Raw genomic sequence first — 6,757 nt, 5'->3', positions numbered from 1 at the left:
CAATGAACTGTGTAATTTGAGTTCAAAAAGGTAAGTGAATTCTTGCTTCTACTATGGAATCCATGCAGGCCAATTCTGTTTGTTTAGGGGAAAAATAATAATAATACTAAAGTTAATGCCATTAATGCATATTAATGCCATTTTATTTTGTTGATATGGCACAGTGCAGCCCTGTGTGTGTGTGTGTGTGTGTATATATATATATATATATATATGTAAATACCTTTAGTTTCTCAAGAATATAATTTGGGTATTAAGTGGTGCATACTAGGAGGGGGGTGTTGATGCAATTTACAATTGCATCTCTTACAAAAAAAAAAAAAAAGTATGTATTCAAAGACGCAAAATAAAAAGGAAAAGCAGGAGGGGAAGCATTTTATTTATTCTGGAGCAGGTGCCAACAGATCTAAGGACAAGAAAAAAAGGTAGAAGTGTAAGAAAATAACCTTAATGGTCTAATTTTGCCCAAGGTATAATACAATCAGAATTAAGAATAATCTGAATTAAATTTGTCAAAGCATGGAAATATGGAACAAAGGTATACAAATGATCTTGGTTTAATTTTGCCCTTTACTAATGATGGCAGTAATCTCACAGCTTGGTTTCTCTGATCTTAGATTAGACTGAATTAATTTAAAAAAAAATACAATACACTTTTTAAAAGATGTCCATCATGATCTTTTTACTATATGTATTTCCTATTGAAATAGCATTTAGGCATTGCAGAAATGCAAATAATTAATAACTAGCATTACTAAAATACGAGGCATAGAAAAGTCTGTCATACAGTTAATTTTGTGCAAACCATAATTACAAGATTTTAACACTGATTATAATTACTTGAGCATATGGCAAGAAATAGGTAATAAAACTGTTTTTAATTGTGGTATAATGAGTTTCTGGATGGTCTATACCATTTTCATGAGGATGCTAAAAATTTATATAGTGAGAATGAGAGAAAGAAAAATGATATAAAAAATTCTGTGGCTTGGAAATATTTGTATCATTAAAATAAAACACAATTTGAGAATATTTCATCATTTTTTAAAGTATCTTCAGGTCATCTTTAGTGCTGCATTCTTCAAACAAAAGGGAATGAAATTCTTGTATAGATTGGGTATGTTTAGATGCTTGTGGGTGGTTGTTTCCCTTAATATTTTTGCAAGAAAAAATCTGTGAGAGAGAAGGGAATCCAGTACTTTATATATAAATATGTAGAGACTTTCCTCTTGTGTTTGTCTTTTTTGATGAATTCTGGCAGTAGTAAAACCTCACCTGAACCCTTCATATTTGACTCTTGCTACAGCTTTTATGCAGTTCCTTTGTTGTCTGAGCCCATAATTATCGCAGTGAGTGTTCTCCGAAGCCTTGTTACAGTCTTCTGTACTCTACAAAGTCCTATTTGCTGCCATAAGGCATTGTTAGTGAAGGGCTGTGATCATATGGGCTTGCAGTTGTTCTTCAGAAATGTGCAACACGCAGGACGGAAATAGATCTTGTGTCTCAGCATATCTTTGTACTTTCTCTCTTTCTTTTTTTTTTTTTTTTTTTTTTTTCTTCTTTTGGAAGAAATGAAGCAGCTTTTCCAGTTTTAGCTGAAGGGGCATAAGGATGGACATACAGTGGTGTATGTATGCTCCCAAACTGAAATTTACTGGTGGTGCTAATCTGAACACTGGGATAGAAATCATCTTTATTTTATCTTCTCTGTATGAAGTACACCACCAAGACTGTTCCTTGCTGTGAACCCATGTTGGCTTCTGTACTCAATGGAATATTTTTCATTACAGAGTTAGAAAACCATTCTCTGGAATGATTTGGAATGCTCAGCCTGGAATGCTCAAACAAATAGTTTTTCATTAAAATTACGTTTTTACCTTCCCTCCCTCCCTACCATGAAATTAGTATTAATGAGAAAAAACATTTACTTCAAGACACATTATTGTATGAGACTTTACTGAATTATTCCATCATGTATTTTTTCCATCCTTTCTTACAGATGGAAATTTTTTTTTTTTTTTTTTTTTTTACTGACTTGACTAGGAATAATATTTGTTTCTTAAAAAAAATAAATCTGTATTTTTAAAACAAGTAAATGACTTTTTCTTTTAGTGTATGTCTGTAACCAGCTCTTTAAAGTTTCAAAATGGTTTGTCAACATATCACTACCATGCTTGTCACAGCCTCTCTAAAGCTGTTAGAGTGAGTCAGAGAGTGATTTTTCTGCCAGAGGAGCCTGGCAGTGACTACAAGCCTAGTGATACTTCTGCTGTGCAGAAAATTATTATTGATGGTGGTAAGGATAAGCCTGATGAGAGAAAAGATGTTGAGCTGAGCAGTGATAGGGGGAGGTGAACGGTTTGAGTTTTATCACTGAGCTGATGCTAGTCATGTCCAGAAAAAAATAATACCTTTTTATAGGACACCTAGTACTATAATTGACAGTCTTAATCCTATCCCTGTTTTTTCCTTTCCATTTTCAACTATTCTTCTGAACAGCCTATTAATTCTATTAGTGTGTTGATCAGATGGTATCAAAAAAGAAACTTCAAACTTTTTGTGTATGGGCAGAAAGTTTCCCAAAGATGAATGAGAATCTTAATACAATGGGACAGTATATATGTAAGATAAAAACTTCTAATATTTTTCCATATGCATGTGGTCTACTGGTAGTTTTCTTTTCTACTGAATGCAATATATTGTTCTTTTCTTTTAATTCCCTCGTGTTACAAAGAGCTCTTTTCTTCTCCCAGGTTATCTGTTCTGCGACCAGCTTCTCAAGTGCTAGATTCATATTGATCTCTGTTTTCAGCAAAGTAGGCTCTAAAATCTCTGTAGATCAAATATTACACACATGGGAGTATGGGTATGTCTATTAGGAAATCAAAGCCAACAGTCTTTGTGAGCCTCAAGAGTATTGCTTCAAAGTATGTACTTGAAAGTAGACATTGCTGTTGGTATGCTCTTAAATGTTGGTTATAAATTCACTCCATGGATCTTAGTTCCTGAAATTATTGCCAGGTGCTGTAGAACCTTCCACTGTTTTGGTGAGACATCAGTGCGTTTCATTCCTGTGTAATATGAGAAGTCTACATCGTGCTGCATATAAGAGCACCAAGCTGACCCATTGTTTTCACTTTGGTTTTGTGCCAGCCCTCCCTGGACAATTTGGAATGAAAGGAACTTAAGTGGGTTCTGTTTATTTGTATTTCACTGGGATACCTCTAGCTTTTAATGTCAGTCACTGAAGGCATCTAAGGTATGGAGAAACGAAATCTGTTATGTTGGGGCCCCAGCACAAGGAGGTTGTGGACATGTTAAAGAAAATCCAGAAGAGGGCCAGAGATGATCAGAAGGCTGGAGCACACCTCTCCTAGGAAGACAGGCTGAGATGACTGGGATCATTTAGCTTTAAGAAGAGAAGGCTCCATGGTGAACTCATTGCAACCTTCCAGTACCTAAAGGGGGCCTACAGGAAGTAGGGGGAGGGACTCTAAAGAGACTTTACCAGGAAGTATAGCAATAGGACAAGGGGTAATGGGTTTAAACTAAATGAGGTTAGGATTATATTAGATATTGGGAGGAAATTCTTCACTCAAAGGGTGGGGAGGCCCTGGCACAGATTGCCCAGAGAGGTTGTGGATGCCCCATCCCTGAAGCTGCTCAACGCCAGGCTGGATGGGGCTTTGGGCAACCTGGTCTAGTGGGAGGTGTCCGTCCCCCTCCAACCCCCCCATGGCAGGGGGCTTGGAATTAGATGGTCTTTAAGGTCCCTTCCAACCCAACCCATTCTGTATTTAAAAGATGAAAAAGAAAGGGGGGGGGGGGGGGGAAGGGGAGCGGAGTTAGAGGTGCTAAAAGGATTAAAAGAAAAAAAAATGTAAAAATTGATTTGTACTTCTTTGTTACCATGCAGATACTAATGCTATGTCTGCATTAGCAAACTAAATAGGGTTAAAGTGTAGGATGAGCATTGGCATGTGACTTGTTCATTTTGCTGAACTGTTGTTAAATTGTTGCGATGATTCATGATGTGATTTTTGGTTCAGGTCTAATTTTATTTTTCCAGAGACTGCCTGAGAATCTTTTTGGTTGTTAGCACGGTCTGGGGATGCTCTTGGGGTCAGTGTGGCTGCTGCTGTGGTGTCTGGGGGCCATGTGGGGAGGAGAGGGCCCAGGAGCTTAGCTCAGTGGATGTGAGTAGTGCTGCATGGGGCTGAAGAGCCTTTATACAAAACATGGACACAACCCAAACATATTTAGTTTTGATCCTGTGGCTAAGTGTCGCCATTTGGGATGCTGTGGTGTAACCCTGAGTGTTGGTAGACTGAAGTTGTGGAAGAAGTCAGAAGCAGATCACTTTTTTTAGGTTTTAAAAATAATTTTTCATGTAGAGTAATAATCCTTTTAGTATTGGAGGTGGAGGAAGCTTGATGTGTTTGGGCATGTAATGAACGCAACACACATGAATTCATTTGTGACATCTCTCTATAGGGAGACTTGTGTTTATAGGGAGACTTGTATTGAGGGCAATGTCCCCAAAAGTCTGTGGGGAGATGATCTTATTTTTTTTTGTATCTGTTTTTTCTCCACACCTAACAAAATGTCAACTAGTACTGAAAGTGTGGGGCATTTACACTAAAAGGAATTTGGTGGAAGGGGGAGAAGATGCACTAAGCAACTAAAAACCTCATTAACCAACTACTTGCACTTTACCTACACAATATCTGAATACCTCCTGAGCTGTGTCATGAGCATCAGATTAGGAAGTCATGCCCTGCTGTAAAATTAACTGCTCTTGTACAGCCCCTCACGATAGGTGTTTGCAATACCTCAGTTCCAACAGGTTGCTAAACTCCAATTCCAGTAACACTAAAAGTGCTCCCTAAAATTAGTCAGCCTAAATTTGTTAAATCTAGAATTCTCAAAGCAGCTGAAGTTTTTGCACCTGAACATTCTTTCTTTTTTATTTATTATAAAAAAAAAAAAAAAAAAAAAAGGAAACCCTACAACCAAACAAAAAAGAAGAAAACATAGCTGAGGAATGGCAATTCTTGTCATTATTTCACGTTGCCTGTGCTATGGGTTCCTCCCACCCCATTTCACCTGCAAACTGTCTGTGTTGATTCACACCTTGACCCATCACCCCAGAAATTGCAGAAGCAAAAATAAATGCTGACCTTTAATGCAACCTGTGCTCCTTTCACTCTGTCTTATATTCTGACCTAGAGTAAACCATTTCAGTTCACCAAACCGGCAGAAATCTAACCTCAGCTAATGTTTTTGTGTTAGCTGTTAGGCTTAGCAAATTGAAAGAGCTCATTGCAGAAGCTGACAAGTGCCAGGAAGTGATAGAAAGGCAGGACTGCAGCAGCGGCTGTTAGCCTGCCTTCAGCTGCCAAGGAAGCACAGCCAGGGAAGAGAAAGTAGTGTTCCTCTCCGTGTCTATTAGCAAATCAGGGTCTTCTTGCTGTGTTATAGAATTTTTTTTTAGTTAGTTGACACATTTTTCAGTCCCATCTCTGATGTATGAAGACTGGAAAAATCTCCCCCTGAAAAAAAGCCTTAAAAATGAGAATTTCAGTGACCTGGTTCCTGATCTTGCAGAGTACATGTATTTGGCAGCGTTTCAAACTCGCTAGGTAAGAACAATACATATTTAGTTGATATATAGGTATGTATGTACTTATTAGGCTGTGCTTTCTTGAAAGCATGGTTTGTGGATGAGAGACTGAGATCTTTTAAATAAGGTTCTGCTTCTCTGTCAGGCAGTAAGTGACATAAGGTACGTGAATGATGTGAAACAAATAAAGTGCTACTCAGGATTGCATCCACTGGAGATAATAGATAAATCTTTGCTCTAAGCCCCATGACATTATTTCAATTCAATAGTAAACATATTTTCAATTTTAAAATGAACTTCAGGGGAATCTCTAGAAGATGCAGTCTCTTAGCTACTTGAGGGATCCAAACAACTAATACAATGCCTTATGAAAAGCTGCTTAACAAAACTGGTTCTTCCCAGAAGAGAGGGAGAACATTTGTTAAGATATGAAAAACAAATATTTATGAAAAGATTATTTTATTCCCTTTTCGTTAGTCCATGTCATCATTACATTTGTGAATTGCTAAGGGGCCATCTAGTTCAGTGGCTTGGCTGTTGCTCTTCTGTTGATACCTTTTTTGGGGTACCAGAGTCCCTCTAGGTGAATTATTGAAAAACACGCTTCTGAAGTTTTTAATATATTTGTTGATCAACAGTCTCTGATCAAGCATGTACTACAGTGTTTCTTTAATATTACATATAAATCTGCCAAGATATTTCATAAGCAAGTGTTTGTGGAAGTTTATTTTTGGAAGAAAATTTATTTTTGGAAAAAAATAAACTTTGTGTTTCATGTAGAAGTTTACCTTGTGTGAGATTTTGCAAAATCTGGGTGGCAAAAGTGACAGCTCTGTAATTTAGGTAGTACACAGTTTTCACCATTGGTACTATTTGTGTTAAAACCTTTCAAGGACATTTTAATTCTATTTGCAGAGTTGTTTCTTTTTATAAAGTGCAAAAAGTCATTATAGAGTCTAGTAGAGTATAAAAGAAGAAATATTTTTTGCTTATAACAGAAATGAGACTCAGATATGATTAGATTTGATTTCATCAGGGTTATGAGTAAGGAAATACTCTGACATGGGCTAATGTATACTAAGAAGTCATTAGTTTTAAAATTCCTGTATCATGTGCTCTTGTCAGTATGGCCTG

This window comes from Anas platyrhynchos, chromosome 1 (assembly GCF_047663525.1).
Source record: "Anas platyrhynchos isolate ZD024472 breed Pekin duck chromosome 1, IASCAAS_PekinDuck_T2T, whole genome shotgun sequence".
NCBI classification, from domain to species: Eukaryota; Metazoa; Chordata; class Aves; order Anseriformes; family Anatidae; genus Anas; species Anas platyrhynchos.
Note: the sequence above shows the minus strand (reverse complement) of the source record.